The sequence below is a fragment of the Hyla sarda genome, chromosome 5 (genome assembly GCF_029499605.1).
Source record: "Hyla sarda isolate aHylSar1 chromosome 5, aHylSar1.hap1, whole genome shotgun sequence".
Lineage (NCBI taxonomy): Eukaryota > Metazoa > Chordata > Amphibia > Anura > Hylidae > Hyla > Hyla sarda.
This window is the reverse complement of record NC_079193.1, coordinates 309,728,195-309,743,742: the sequence shown is the minus strand read 5'-3', so window position 1 is coordinate 309,743,742 and position 15,548 is coordinate 309,728,195. Positions and strand designations below refer to the sequence as shown.

Genomic DNA, 15,548 nt, shown 5'->3' with positions numbered 1-15,548 from the left:
TTTGGATAGCGGGTGCTACCTATGAGAAAATTTGAAATTCCCAGACCCAGGCCCGGCAGCACCATCAGTAAACGATATATTGCCTGAATGACACAGGCTGGAGTTGGCTGATGCATGAGTACGCACCAAAGCTTCACAATCCCTAATAAAAAAGACAAACATTTTTGACGAAAAATGTTAACGAAAATTTAGGACAGCGAGTGTTCTCTATATATTACCAGAATGACGCAGCCTGGAGTTGGCTGCAGCATGAGGAGACCATTGAAATGTGTGATTTTTTTATTTGAAATTTAAATCAAAATTTGTGTCCCGGACTCCGCCGTGTGGGTACAAAGGACCTAATCTCACAAGCACCCACAGGGCTCATGTGGCCGTAAGATGTAGGCGCAACGTCTCCATAGCCCTGACCGGACATTTTTGGTTTTTGTACCTTTGTTTAAGAACAAGCGCATATCCAAGAGTCCAGAAGACTCTATAATGCAGGACGGTGGACCACCAAAAGACATTCTTCTAAAAAATTATTTTTTATGAAATAAAGAAGCAGAGTTCATCCCTCTGCGTATAATTTTTTTTGAAAATTTTACTTAAAAAATCGCACGCTACACTGAACTGACCAGCGTGTGTCTATCTTTCACCGACAGGTGCGGGTTACCCGCTGAACCCTGTTCTCGATAGGGATCAGGGATTGCAATTATTTGCCAGGAAAGAAGAATCACAACTAAGTGCGGGTCATAAGCTCGGGTTCATTAAGTCCCTGCCCTTTGTACACACCGCATGTCTCCACTACCGATTGGATGGATCAGTGAGGTCCTCGGATCGGCCCCGGCGGGGTAGGAGAAGGCACTAGCAGAGCACCGAGAATTTAAAGATCATTGTTGAAATTTGCATTAAGCATGTATTAGCTACTGCTAAACTTCCAAAAATTGAAGGCCCAAGGCCTGAGCCATCAGGGAGGCAATTATTTCCTGAAAGACACAGAATTAGTCAGGAGCAGTCAGGAGCAGTACCCAAGAGGGTTTCATAACCAACCCCTTACATTTAAAGATCAATGTTGAAATTTGCATTAAGCATGTATTTAGCTACTGCTAAACATCCAAAAATTGAAGGCCCAAGGCCTGAGGGCAGGGAGACAAGTAGTTCCTGAAAGACACAGAATGAGTATGGAGCAGGCATTCGCAGTACCCAAGAGGGTTTCATAACCCCTTACATTTAAAGATTAATGTTGACATTTGCATCAAGCATATATTAGCTACTGCTAAACATCCGAAAATTAAAGGCCCAAGGCCAGAAGCATCAGTGAGGCAAGTAGTTCCTGAAAGACACAGGATGAGCCAGGAGCAGGCAATCGCAGTACCAAAGAGGGTTTCATAACCCTAATTGATAACCCAAGAGGGTTTCATAACCAACCATAAATGGTCAATCTACTCTGAGGCATCTGGCATTGGTGGCTGGAAATCCTGGCTGATCCATCCCTGATTCATCTTGACAAATGTCAGTCTCTCCACATTTTTAGTGGACAGACGAGTTCACCTTGGGGTGACTATGGCCCCGGTTGCAATAAACACCCGCTCTGATGGCACACTACTGGCCGGGCAGGTCAGCTTTTCCAGGGCAAACTCTGCTAGTTGTTGCCATAAATCAAGTTTGGCTGCCCAGAAGTCCAGCGGATCTTCAATGGTTGTTGGCATGGCCATGTCAAGGTATGCCACCACCTGCCGGTTCAGGTCCTGCTCCATGTCTACCTGCTGCTGATGAGTTACTTCACTATGCGGGTGAAGAAAGCTACTCATCAGTGACTGTAGACTCAGGCTGCTGCTGATTGATCTTGTACTGCTCCTGCCACCCCTCCCCTCCCCAGCAACCATGGCAGTGGAAGGTGAGCGCAGAGGGCCCCCCAAGTCAGACCTGCGAGTGGATGGACCATATGGCCGATAGGCATCAGCCAACTGACTATGTAGAATCTCTCTGTAGTAGGTCAGTTTGTCTTCCCTCTCAGTTGGTGTAAAAAAAGGCCCCCATTTTGGGACGGTAGCGAGGGTCTAATAAGGTGGAGATCAAGAAGTCATCCCGCTGACGAATTTTGACAATTCGGGGGTCGTTACGCAAATAACTGAGCATGCATCGTGCCATTTGCGCCAGTGACTCAGAGGGACTACCTGCCTCCATCTCCACTGCATACTGCCACGGTGTGTCTGGGTCCTCTGTCTCAACTTCCTCATAACCTTCCAGCTCCTCTGGCTGCTCCTGCTCCTCCTCTCCTGTTCGAAGACTAGAAACACCGGCCATCTCATCCAACCTAAACTGTGCTCCGCTCTGCCCCTTATCATCCTTCTCCTCCAGTTCAGCCCCCACCGGGCTCATGTAGCCTTGAAATGCAGGCGCAATGTCTCCATTGCCGTGACCAGCCATGGTTTCAATCATTTGTTGTAGGAAATGTAGGAGTGAAATTAAGTCGTTCATGGCGTAATCCAGGCGACTCACAAATAATGTGGCTTCCTCAAAGGGCCTCAGCAAACGGCAGGTGTCACGTATGAGCTGCCACTGGTTCACATTGAAGTTACACAGGGGAGTACGCCTATCTGCTTGGATCATCAAGAAATTGGTGATGGCTTTTCTTTGTTCGTATAGTCTGTCCGACATATGGAGGGTGGAATTCCAACATATGGCAACGTCACAAATAAGACTATGTTGTGGGATACCGTTCTAACGCTGCAGCTAAAGGAAGGTGTGCTTGGCGGTGTACGAGTGGCTGAAGTGCATGCACAGTTTCCTTGCCATTTTCAGGATGTTTTGCAAATGGGGTGAAGACTTGAGGAAGTGCTTGACAACCAGATTCAACACGTGTGCCATGCAGGGCGCATGTTTCACACTTCCTTGTCGCAGCACGGACACAATGTTCTTTCCGTTGTCGGTCACCATGGTTCCCATGTCCAGATTTCGTGGAGTAAGCCATACTCGGATTTCTTTACAAATGAACTTTAGCAGTTCCTCCCCTGTGTGACTCCGTTCACAAAGGCAAACCATGTGAAGAACAGCTTGACACCGCCGTGCCCTACACACATGGTACAATGAAGGGCCACCGAGATTTGGACGTGTAGTGGAGGCCGAGGACACGGTGGAGGATGAGGAGGAGGCGTTGCACACTGTAACAGGACCAACTGCCTGTGAGCGAGAGCGTGGAGGAGGAAGCGGTGTGACCTGTCCAAGTTTCTGTTGTGGCTGTGCAGGAACCACATTTACCCAGTGAGCCGTTAAAGACAAGTATTGTCCCTGCCCGTAGTTACAGCTCCACACGTCGGCGCTGCCGTGCACTTTTGAACATACCGACAGGCTCAAGGACTGGCCCCCCTTCTCTTTTACAAACTTATGCAGGGCTGGTACTGCCTTCTTCGCAAATAAATGACGGCTTGGGACTCTCCACCTCGGCTCGGCACAAGCCATCAATTCTCTGAAAGGTGCAGAGTCCACCACTTGAAAAGGGAGGGACTGCAACACAAGCAACTTTGACAGGAGCACATTCAACTTCTGCGCCGTTGGATAAATGGGCGCATACTGTTGTCTCTTGGACATGGCTTCGCCAATGGATTGTTGGTGGAATGGCCGACTAAAAGTGGGAGAAGCAGGAGCGACCGAAGGAGGGTTTGACACACAGCTCCATTCGGCTGAGGTGGTGGAGCCTTAGTTGGATGAAGGAGGGAGCGGATGGCCACTGGGTGATGCAGCAGGCTGGACCACTACATCGGAGTCATGGTTCTCCCAGGCCGCTTTATGGTGGCGAAGCATGTGTTGACGCAGGGCCGTGGTGCCGACATTGGGACCCTGGCCACGCTTCACCTTCTGCCGACAGATCTTGCATGTGGCTACGTGAACCTCCTCCGGATGCCTTATGAAAAACTTCCACACCGCCGAGTAGCTGATTTACCCACCCGCAGTCCGCACTAATTGACTGCTACTGGCGCCGTCTCCAGGAACCCCTGTTCCACTACCTCCCGGAAAGGTAGGCTACCGCGAAGCAGGTGGTCTCCCCCCAGCACGTTTGGCTTCTGAATTTCCACTCCTGCTACCACGCTGACTGCCAACCCTGCTACTGCCTTGCTGCCTTAAGGGCAACCTGCAACTCTCTTCTCCTGATGATGATGAAGCCCCTTCTGCACACCGTATTTTTGTAAAACACCAGCCGGGGTATACTATTGTTTGGACTTTGACGGTATGGAGCACCTTGACAGCTTAACAGGTACTAAATGGTACAATACTTGGATGTACCTATGCGGTTTGCACTGATGAGGGCAGTAATATGTGTAACTATACGCAGAAAAAACTTTGTATTTTTGTAAAACACCAGCTGGTGAATACTATTGTTTGGACTTTGACGGTTTGGAGCACCTTGACAGATTAACAGGTAGTAAATGGTACAATATTTGGATGTACCTATGCAGTATGCACTGATAAGGGCAGTAATATGCCTAACTATACGCAGAAAAAAATCTGTATTTTTGTGAAACACCAGCCGGTGAATGCTATTGTTTGGACTTTGACAGTATGGAGCACCTTGACAGCTTAACAGGTACTAAATGGTACAATACTTGGATGTACCTATGCGGTATGCACTGATGAGGGCAGTAATATGCCTAACTATATGCAGAAAAAATCTGTATTTTTGTAAAACACCAGCCGGTGAATGCTATTGTTTGGACTTTGACGGTATGGAGCACCTTGACAGCTTAACAGGTACTGAATGGTACAATACTTGGATGTACCTATGCGGTATGCACTGATGAGGGAAGTTATATATGTGTAACTCTACGCAGAAAAAACTATTTAAAAAAAAAAACAGCCGGTGAATACTATTGTTTGGACTTGCACAGTATGTAGCCCCTTGACAGATTAACAGGTACAAAATTGTACAAATGCACTACAGTCCACTGAACAATCACATATTTCTGAACAGCAGCAGGACCCAACAGTGCAGCACCACAAAAAAAAAAATCCAGGGATTAAACCCTAAATTGCACTCTGTCACACAATTCTGAGCAGCAGAAGATTTGTGGAGAAAAAAAAACTCAATTGGGCTGAAAAATGAGGAGATAAGATGCTTCAGAAAGTTCAGGCAGCTTGGAGATCTGTATGAGGCAGCTGACAGCTATCTGCCCCTCTCTGCTGCAATGCTCAATAACGTGAATAGGAGGTTTAGCAATCAATGATCCTTCTCAGTGTAACAGCACAGCACTCTGCACTCCTGTCTTTCCCTAATGCTGATGTGACTAGCAGTTGCAGTGTAACGCTGTGGTATGAGCTATTCACACACACGCAGTCTCGTCCTCTCCATCTGAGTGCATAGACGAAATGAAGAGAGGCAAAATGGCTGCCGATTATATAGGGGCTGTGACATCACAGGGGTCAGTGAACACTGATAGGCTGCATCTCACATGTGATTCAGGGTCAGCCCGCCTACCTTCATTCCTGACGCTGTTTCCCGCCCTCCCATAATCCCCTGCCCCATGTACTCACATGTGGATCTGCCATCTTAGGTCTCCAATAGCCTGGAACGCTGTAAAATGGAGTTTAATGAAGCGATTCGCGTGATCCAATCGCTGTGCTATTCGCATTCGTTGCAAATCGAATTTTTCATGAAAATCGTAACGAATTCGGGTTCGTCAACTTCAATTCGCTCATCTCTATATATAATGCTTAACAAAAAAATCAAATAGGTAAAAAGTGTAGTCAGTATAAAAAAAAATCCCCGCACCCACGATTTTAATGAAAAATATAAAGATGACCCCTAAAACAAATATGTTTTCCTTCAATCATTACCTCAGCAGTCAATGCACGACTAAAGGGGAACTCCAGTACATGAGTACTTATCCCCTATCCACATAAATGTTTAAACATGGGACCCCCCTCGATCTCCGGCCTGGTGCCCCAGCTCTCACCATGCGCGGAGCAACCTCCACGAATTACTGTAGACCATGGAACAAAGTGTTTGCCATCACGTCCTTCCATGTATCTCTATGAGAGAGCCGACGATACATCGCTTGTGTATCTTCAGCTTTATTATAGAAATGATGGTGTCACCACCGCTTTATGCCATCATGGTGCATGAGAAGAGCTCGGATGCCGGGCAGGAGATAGCAGGGGGTCTCAGCAGTCGGACCCACATAATCAGAAATGTATCCACTATCCTGTGGATAGAGATAAGTACTTATGTACCATACTTCCTCTTTAAACATAGAAATTTTGGACATTCCTCATTGCAACAGAAAACAAGTTTGATGATGAAGCATTTTTTTCAGGATGATAATGAATCATGCCATAGAGAGTTAAAAGCTTTTCTTCAGGAAAGTCATATCAGCTCAATGGCATAGCCAGCAAACTGTCCTCATCTCAATGTGAAAATTTATGGAGGGAATAAAAAAAAATCCATCTTTGACAAGACTTCGTTCTGCAAACTTAATCTCTCTATCGCTGTATGAAGAAAAATCCTTGCAAACAAACTTGCTGTAGAATATTGTTTATCATCAGTGAAGTTCGTGCCTCCATGAATTCAGGTGCCATGAAAGCTGTAAGGAAGAACAACAAAGTCCTAACTGGATATTTTTGTTGATGTTTTCACATTCCCTTACAAAAACACTTTCTATACGTTTGAGGTATGTTTAATAAAGTCAGAATGTTCAACTATTACAAAAATATTGTGTTGTGGCATATCTGTGATTTGTGTATTTGCTAAATAAGTAGAAAAGCTGAGGTAACATTTGATGATGTGGCCATTCTATATTTTTTTCCAAAGATAGTAGATATGGGTTTTCAGATTTTATAGAGCATGTGTACTTTCACAAGATTTAAAAAAAAAACTTGCATGGTTCAGGTCTCCTTCATAATGCACAACTAGAATTGCTACCTACAGCCAACTACAAATGTAAAAATTGCAATTTTTGTAAATTCAGCCGAGAAACTAAGTACATTAGACTAGGGGCTGTCCATCACATTATTAATGAGCTTATTACCTGTAGAACTACAAATATAGTATATGCGATTATCTGCCCGTGTGGGTTCTTTTACATTGGGCAAACAAGGCGGCAGCTCTGCATACGTGTGCGAGAGCATTTTTATGCAATGCGGATGGGGAGGCCAGGAGCGATGCACCTTAATGCACATGTCAAAGAGACCCACAGGAATAACCCAGAGACACTACAGTTCCTGGGCCTACAGAAAATACAGACAAGTAGATGCGATCGTATTGACCTCCGGGTCCTGCGCGCAGAAACACTATGGATTATCAAGACTGACGCGACGGGAGCTCTGGGGTTAAATGATCGTACAGATTTGGCTGCCTGCTTTTAATTGTAAGTGTGACACTCCCCCTCCATCCACATCATTGGGTCACATGATTCGTGTTCCGCATTGTGATTGGAAGCACACCTTACTCACCTGTATTTAACCACAGTCTAGGTATGGTAAACATGGCCGGAGGAAGCACATAGTCTGTGCGAAACGGAGTTGGTCGCTATCCAGTGTCCCCCCGCACTACCCTCTCTCCCCGCTATATGTTTGTGAGTATTTTTTAATAAAGAAAAAATTCTGCAAGCTACAAGTGGTGAGTCGCCGATCTTTTCATCTTCATTCAAGTGCATATGAACTTCTATCTGTGATCTGAGCACCACCATTAGCACATTAAGGGGTCCACTACCACCTATTATCCATATCCTCACACTGGGACAGTGCAGTGCCGTGCTACATTTTTTTTTTGCACAACTATTTATCATTCACTCATTTCATAGGGCTAGATCAGAGCTGGACTGGTAGCACTTACACAGGTACTTCCATTCCCTTACTTATTTGACCAATCACTGGACAGAACCTACTCCTCTTTGTTATGGTATGATATAGTGGCGATGAAAGTGCTGAAAAACTGAACAAGCTGAAACTGTTCTGGTAGATGATTTACACAGTGCATTGGATTGGATGTATACAGTGCTATGTCAGCAAGGAAACAAGCAGCACAGCATGGAAGCAGTTACACTAAGCATTGAGCTTTTTCTGCTGCTGATGATGATGAAAAGCTTGCAGACTAGAGCGAGGGGAGGGGGGATTACATTTGGAAGGCTTCATTGTATACATACAGTAGTACAAACATGGGTATTTACTCAAGGGACAACTGGCCAGAAAATTGTGGTTGATAATAGATGAGAGGGAAGCTTTGATTTACCTGTAAGGCTCTTTCCCTCTCTCCTGCAGATAGTCCTTGCTAAGCCTCTCCCAACTACCTGTGTTCTACCTTGGTCTCTCTGCTGCTAGAGACAGGATTCCCCTAACAGACAGTGGACAGCAGTTTACAGAGAAGTAAGACATAAAGTGGTTTAGAATTCAGGGCTTTTTTCTTTGGATAAGGATTCAATTTAAGTAATTTACAATTGCATTAGAAATTACTAAAAGTTGTTTAAAACAATTAAGAATATTTAACAAAGTCAGATGTCCACCCTTATGGTGTCAATAATGACCTTTGGGTGAGTTGTTACTTAGCCTTTCCTTACAGTGAAAACTATGGAATAGGATTTTTATCAAATTCAGAGTTTATGTCATATGCTGCTATTTTTATAGGAGTTATTAATAATATTTGAAAGGCTTTTGTTTCCTAAATATGGGCTTGCATCACTTATTTTGCATCACTAATTTTACAACTATACAAGCCTCATTTATTACGCAGTCAAGGATTTAATGACTTTCCTCTTAGTGTTACCGGCACAGGATCTCTGTGATCTGTCCTTTAGATTACCGACCATTTCCAAAAGAAAAAAAAATGTGTAATGGAATAATTTTAATTAGTTTGATTGAAGTTTGAGAAGTTGTTGACTAATGATTTTGAATCCCACTGGTACAGCAAATCTCTTTTCCTGGGGCAAAACCATCCGCAGTGAGGAACATTTTAATTAGCTTGACCTTGCCTGACCAGAGAGAGAAGAGAGACGTTTTATTCCCGAAAAGAAAAGATTGGTGACTTTCTTAAAGCAGTTTCATGCGTCACACATCTTGAGCCTGTCCAGCTGCCAGTATAAATTATGATCTGTTCAAGTGCATCCTTCTTGGCACAGAAAACTCTGGCAAGTGATTTTGGATGGTTATGTCTTGTAATTGGATGAATTATAGCATTTTGTGATACAAAGTCATGCAAAATAAAAGAAAAATTTCGTAGTCCACAGTGCACATTGTCATTGCCTTCAGTCTCGCAAGTTTATTATTGATTACCCTTCAAATTTGTTATGTAAACTATGATTTGCCACTCACAATCTATTTAGATTATCCGCGTTTTACGTTTTGCCATTGCCATACTTATCTACTATTACTGCCAGAAATTAAACAGCCTGGCTAAGAAAAACTGTAGAGTTATACACTGCTCAAAAAAATAAAGGGAGCACTAAGACAACACTTCCTAGATCTGAATGAATGAACTAATCATATGAAATCCTTTCGACTTTACATAGTTGAATGTGCTGACAACAAAATCACACAAAAATTATCAATGGAAATCAAATTTATCAACCCATGGAGGTCTGGATATGGAGTCACACTCAAAATCAAAATGGAAAACCACACTACAGATGTCATGTAACATTGATGTAAAGTCCTTAAAACAAGTCAAAATGAAGCTCAGTTGTGTGGCCTCCACGTGCCCGTATGACCCTACAACGCCTGGGCATGCTCCTGATGAGGTGGCGGATGGTCTCCTGAGGGATGTCCTCCCGGACCTGGACAGTCTCTGGTGCAATGTGGCATTGGTGGATGGAGCAAGACATGATTTCCCAGATGTGCTCAATCGGATTCAAGTCTGGGGAACAGGTGGGCCAGTCCATAGCATCAATGCCTTCCTCTTGCAGGAACTGCTGACACACTCCAGCCACATGAGGTCTAGCATTATCTTTTATTATAAGGAACCCAGGCTCAACTGCACCAGCATATGGTCTCACAAGGGGTCTGAGGATCTCATCTCGCACCTAATGGCAGTCAGGCTACCTCTGGCAAGCACATGGAGGGCTGTGCGGCCCCCCAAAGAAATGCCACCCCACACCATTACTGACCCACCGCCAAACCGATCATGCTGGAGGATGTTGCAGGCAGCAGAACGTTCTCCACAGCATCTCCAGACTCATCACATCTGTCACGTGCTCAGTGTGAACCTGCTTTCATCTGTGAAGAGCACAGGGTGCCAGTGGTGGCAATCTTGAATTTGCCAATCTTGGTGCTCTTTGGCAAATGCCAAACATCCTGAACGGTGTGGGACTGTAAGCACAACCCCCACCTGTGGATGTTAGGCCCTCATACTACCCTCATGGAGTCTGTTTCTGACCGTTTGAGTGGACACATATACGCATTTGTGGCCTGCTGGAGCTCATTTTGCAGGGCTGGTAGGTGGAGGTAGCGGTCTTGCTACTGGGTTGTTCCTCCTCGTTTCCTGGTGTACTGGCCTGTCTCCATATAGTGCCTCCATGCTCTGGACACTATGCTGACAGACACAGCAAACCATCTTGCCACAGCTCGGATTGATGCGCCATCCTGGATGAGCTGCACTACCTGAGCCACTTGTGTGGGTTGTAGACTCCGTCTCATCCTACCACTAGGGTGAAAGCACCGCCAGCATTCAAAAGTGACCAAAACATCAGCCAGGAAGCATAGGAACTGAGAAGTGGTCTGTGGTCACCACCTGCAGAACCACTCCTTTATCAGGGGTGTCTTGCACATTGCCTATAGTTTCCACATGTTGTCTGTTCCATTTGCATGACAGCATGTGAAATTGATTGCCAATCAGTGATGCTTCCTGAGTGGACAGTGTGATTTCACAGAAGTGTAATTGACTTGGAGTTACATTGTGTTGTTTAAGTGTCCCCTTAGTTTTTTAAAAAAAAATTTTGAGCAGTGTATTAGAATACTACAATTATATTGACAAACAAGAGATTTTTTTATTAGACTGGCTACAGAGGTGACACTTGATTTTAGGCTCATGCATGAACTACTATCCACAATCCCCTTACTTAGTCTAAATGTTAAAAGTATTATTTTCATGTCCCTATGCAAGCTTTTAGGATGTCATAACAAAACATTGTCATTGTTTCCCAAGTTCGGTCCTCAAGTACCCCCAACAGATAATGTTTTCAGGATTTTCTTTGTCTGTTACAGGTGATATAATTATGGTGATAGCATCAGGCATTACTACAATTTTATTACCACTAAAAGACTAAGGACGGCACTTTGGAAAACTGCTGTAGATGAACAGGTATAGGTCTTAGCCAAAACAATAAGCAATGACCCAGCCACATTATGTTAAATTAAATTTAGGGTCCCTCCAATGTTATTTATTTTTTTTTTAAACAAATGACTACCATGCACCACCATGCAATTTTCCTAAATTACACTCATATAAATTTAATGCCTGAACACCTGAATGGTGGCACCATTTTCCCCACCATATATAACTGTGCATTAGAAGACAAAGCATCTTGCTCCATCTTTACAGCACTCATCTCTAGCAATGTAATGTGATATGGTGTTGGGCCTCACGCAGGAAGCTTTGCCTCTTAATAGATAGTGTCATTGTTCATGAAATTGAAAATAACTATGGTACGTTTAAAAGAAAACTGTCACACATTTTCTCCCGCACTATCCACCGGTATTGGTGGATAGTGCGGGAGACGCTGATTAAAACGAGCTCTACCTTGGTCTGATCCGCGCCGCCATTCGCCCGCACTTGTAGTTTTAATCTCTGTGTATATCCTGCTGTAACTGGCAAAGGCGGGGCTTCTGCGGGCTAACTGACACTGATGTCAGCGCCACTCAAGAGAGGGAGAACAGGAGGGATGAATATTCATGAGCGGCGCTGACATCAGTGTCCGTTAGCCCGCAGAAGCCCCGCCTTTGCCAGTTACAGCATGATATACATAGAGATTAAAACTACAATTGCGGGCGAACGGCGGCGCGGATCAGACCAAGGTAGGGCTCTTTTTAATCAGCGTCTCCCGCACTATCCACCAGTACATGTGGATAGTGCGGGAGAAAATATGTGACAGTTTTCCTTTAAGTGAAGAAACAAAATGAGAAATTGGTAACTTCTGATTTAAAAGATTTACTCAGCAGCTTCATTTAAGTGTCTGCTGCTTGAAGGGGTACTCTGGTGGAAAACAGTTTTTCAATTTTTAAATCAACTGCTGCAAGAAAGTTAAACAGATTTTTAAATTATTTCTAATTAAAAATCTTAATCCTTCCTGTACTTAACAACTGCTGTATGCCCCAGAGGAAGTTCCTTTCTTTTTGAATTTTTTTTCTGTCTGACCACAGTGCTCTCTGCTGACACCTCTGTTCATGTCAGGAACTGTCCAGAGTACAAGCACATCCCCATAGCAAACCTCTCCTGCTCTGGACAGTTCCTGGAAAAAAAACAGAGGTGTAAGCAGAGAGCACTGTGGTCCCACAGAAAAGAAATTCAAATGCAAAAGATCTTCCTCTGTAGTATACAGCAGCTGATAAGTACTGGAAGGATTAAGATTTTTTTTTAATAAAAGTCATTTATCAATCTGTTTAACTTTCTGACACCAGTTGAATAAAAAATAAATGTTTTCCACCTGAGTACCCCTTTAAATCATACATCCAGAGATTGTCTGGGTGGAGGATATCTTTTTAAAATTCCCAGAAAACTTCAGACGTGCCCCGAGACTAGTGTTATCTGGAAACGGAATTGCAGATTTTATAGAATTACATAGGACTTCTGGCAAATACTGTATTTTTCGTCCTATAGGACGCACCGGCGTATAAGACGCACCCAATTTTTAGGGGCAAAATCTAAAAAAATAAAGATTTTGAACCCAATAGTGGTCTTCAACATGCGGACCTCCAGATGTTGCAAAACTACAACTCCCAGCATGCCCGGACAGCCATTGACTGTCCGGGCATGCTGGGAGTTGTAGTTTTGCAACATCTGGAGGTCCGCAGATGCATAGGAGGTAATATTCACGTGTCCCCGCCGCTCCGGACCCGTCACCGCTGCCCTGGATCTCGCTCCATCGCTGTCGCCGCGTCCCCGTCGCTCCGGAACGTCTCTGCTGCAGGCCGGGTATCCTCGCTCTCCGTCGCCGCCATCACGTTGTTACGCACGCCGACGCACGTACGCGACGACGTGATGATGAGGAAGGAGAGCGCCGGCCATACAGGGGATCCCTGAAAGGAGAAGACACCGAGGAGGCAGGTAAGGTCCCTCCCGGTGTCCTGTAAGCACTAACCCGGCTATTCAGTCGGGCTGTTCGGGACCGCCGCGGTGAAATCGCGGCGGTCCAGAACAGCCCGACTGAACAGCCGGGTTAGTGTCACTTTCCCTTCAGACGCGGCGGTCAGCTTTGATCGCCGCGTCTGAAGGGTTAATACAGGGCATCACCGCGATTGGTGATGTCCTGTATTAGCCGCAGGTCCCGGCCGTTGATGGCCGCAGGGACCGCCGCGATAGGGTTGTATTCGCCGTATAAGACGCACCGACTTTTCCCCCCCAGTTTTGGGGAAGAAAAAGAGCGTCTTATACGGCGAAAAATACGGTACTTATCTAGATCACAGTAGTCTCGGGGCAAGTCTCAGGGTCAGAAGTCCCCTGGGAATTTTAAAGCTATCTTGCCGCTGGACCATCGCTGGATGTACACTTATTATCCCAAGAATAAAAGTTATCCCCAATCCAAAGTTTAGGCAATCACTGATAGGTGGGGATCTGACCCCTGAGACCCACACTGAACGGAGGTCATTTGTACTCCAAGTGAATGGATTGGCGGTGCACATGCACATCCTCCACCTCTATCACTGTTTATGGAACTTCCAACCATAGCTAACCTTAGCGCTCAACAGCGAGAAGATAAATGTAGACATATTGTATGGTCTAAGAAACATCGAGCAGAGTATAAGAATAATCATTTTTTTGCAACATAAATCTGTGATTTCATGTTTTCATTTGTTGTTTTTACTTCATCTAAGTTAACTTACAGTATTACATCATTGTACATCAGAAAAGCTTTCCAATCTCATCATTTTTATAAAAAAAACAAAACATAAAAATGTATCAGAATTTCACAATGTGTTCTGCTTGGTACTTGTAGTCTGCACATTTTCTTAAGGGAATCTGCCTTGATAGGTCTGCTTCTTTAGCTATTGTCCTTTGTCCGCAATAATCCTTTATGCCAGTCTTCCCCGTGTGTGTTCATTTTCTCACAATGCACCATTTTTCTGGCATATGCCCTAGCAGTCAAGGATCTCATTTACTTGTTCAAATTTTTCTGTATTGCAGCCAGGTCTGGAAAAAAGGAAAATGTCATAGAGCAAGAGAGCATGCATAATTGTTCATAGCCCGGTCAGAGTTCTGAAGTCCACATATAGACAAAAGCATTTTCGGGGGCTTTACATGCTGTGTAATGATGTAGTAGAGTTGCCCTATTCCTGCTTTGTATACCCAAATAAACATGTAAGGGGGGGAAATGATGTGTATCGTAAATTTGAATCACTGTTTAAAAAGCTTTGCCAGTATAGGGGCCTAATATGACAATTCAAAATGACAAATATGAAAACCAACATGAGTAAACAAAGACAATAATAGAGTAATATAAAAATAAAAATAATCTCTATTGTATACAAATACATGTGTGGAGGGCACTGGCTATTGGGTGATTGAACATAGGGGTGCAGTTCATAACGCAAGGGCACCATTAACCTGCACAGTCCAAGAATGACATTGCTTCTACTGGGCCAAGTGCCAGGACAAGAATGACACCAATGCAAGGTTATGGACAACTATCTTTACCGTTGCAGGAATTAGCAAATCCTTGACAGTACAAACTTTAGTGCAGAGGGATGTGAAAAGTATAATCTGGGGAGCCTGACACTTTGCTGAGACTTGTAGTAGGTGCAACTGCTGGGTTTAGAGACTTTATTCTGACTGCCTGAAGACTTGGTTTCTTCCCCAAGCACTGGCGTAGCTGCAGACTTTAGGCTTTTTCCTTCAGGTCTCCTCTCTCTGTTCCTCAGCTCTTCAACTCCGAGACTCCTCTCTTTACACTTCACTAGACTCCTCACCAGAGGCGGCTCTCTAATTAGGCGATATAGGCGGCCGCCTAAGGCCTCGCGCTAAAGGGGGCCTCGCGGCCGCCTACATCGTGAACTTCAAGCAGTGATTTTGGCGACATTTTATTTTATTTTTTCAAATGTCCTGCCCCGGCCTGTGCGCAGGGGGAAGGGAAGCCTGCGTGTGCACTGCGCACACAGCGTCCTCCTGCGTCCCCTGCATGACCCTCCCCCTTGCCGCGCAGTGAGCCGAAAATGGTGCCCAACGGCGGAGCAAGCTGCATTTGCGCCGGACTGCCGTGGAACTGATAGCTGCGCGGGCTGATGTGAGGTGAGATTACCGTCTCCTTTCCACCCCCCCCTGTTACCCCTTCTCAACCCTGTCCAACCCCCCCCCCCCCCCACCATCACCCAGGTCCACCCTCTGCACCCCCCCCGTCACACATGTCCACCCCCCCCGTCATCCATGTCCGCCT

The 15,548-nt window shown here is 45.0% G+C and overlaps 1 protein-coding gene and 1 long non-coding RNA gene across 4 annotated transcripts in view; one reads left to right on the top strand and one right to left on the bottom strand.

Moving 5' to 3' along the window:
• PI15 (peptidase inhibitor 15) overlaps positions 1–11,792 on the bottom strand; it is a 95,395-nt gene extending 83,603 nt beyond the window's left edge. For all 3 annotated transcript variants that reach the window (XM_056518588.1, XM_056518589.1, XM_056518590.1), the window contains exon 1: positions 11,702–11,792. The gene's annotated coding sequence lies outside the window, so the exon portion shown is untranslated. The remainder of the gene's footprint in view (positions 1–11,701) is intronic.
• On the top strand, positions 7,472–9,088 carry LOC130272721 (uncharacterized). Its single transcript, XR_008843703.1, has 3 exons — positions 7,472–7,547; positions 8,233–8,337; positions 8,876–9,088. It is a non-coding gene; the product is annotated as an uncharacterized LOC130272721 (long non-coding RNA).
• Positions 11,793–15,548: the final 3,756 nt, after the last annotated feature.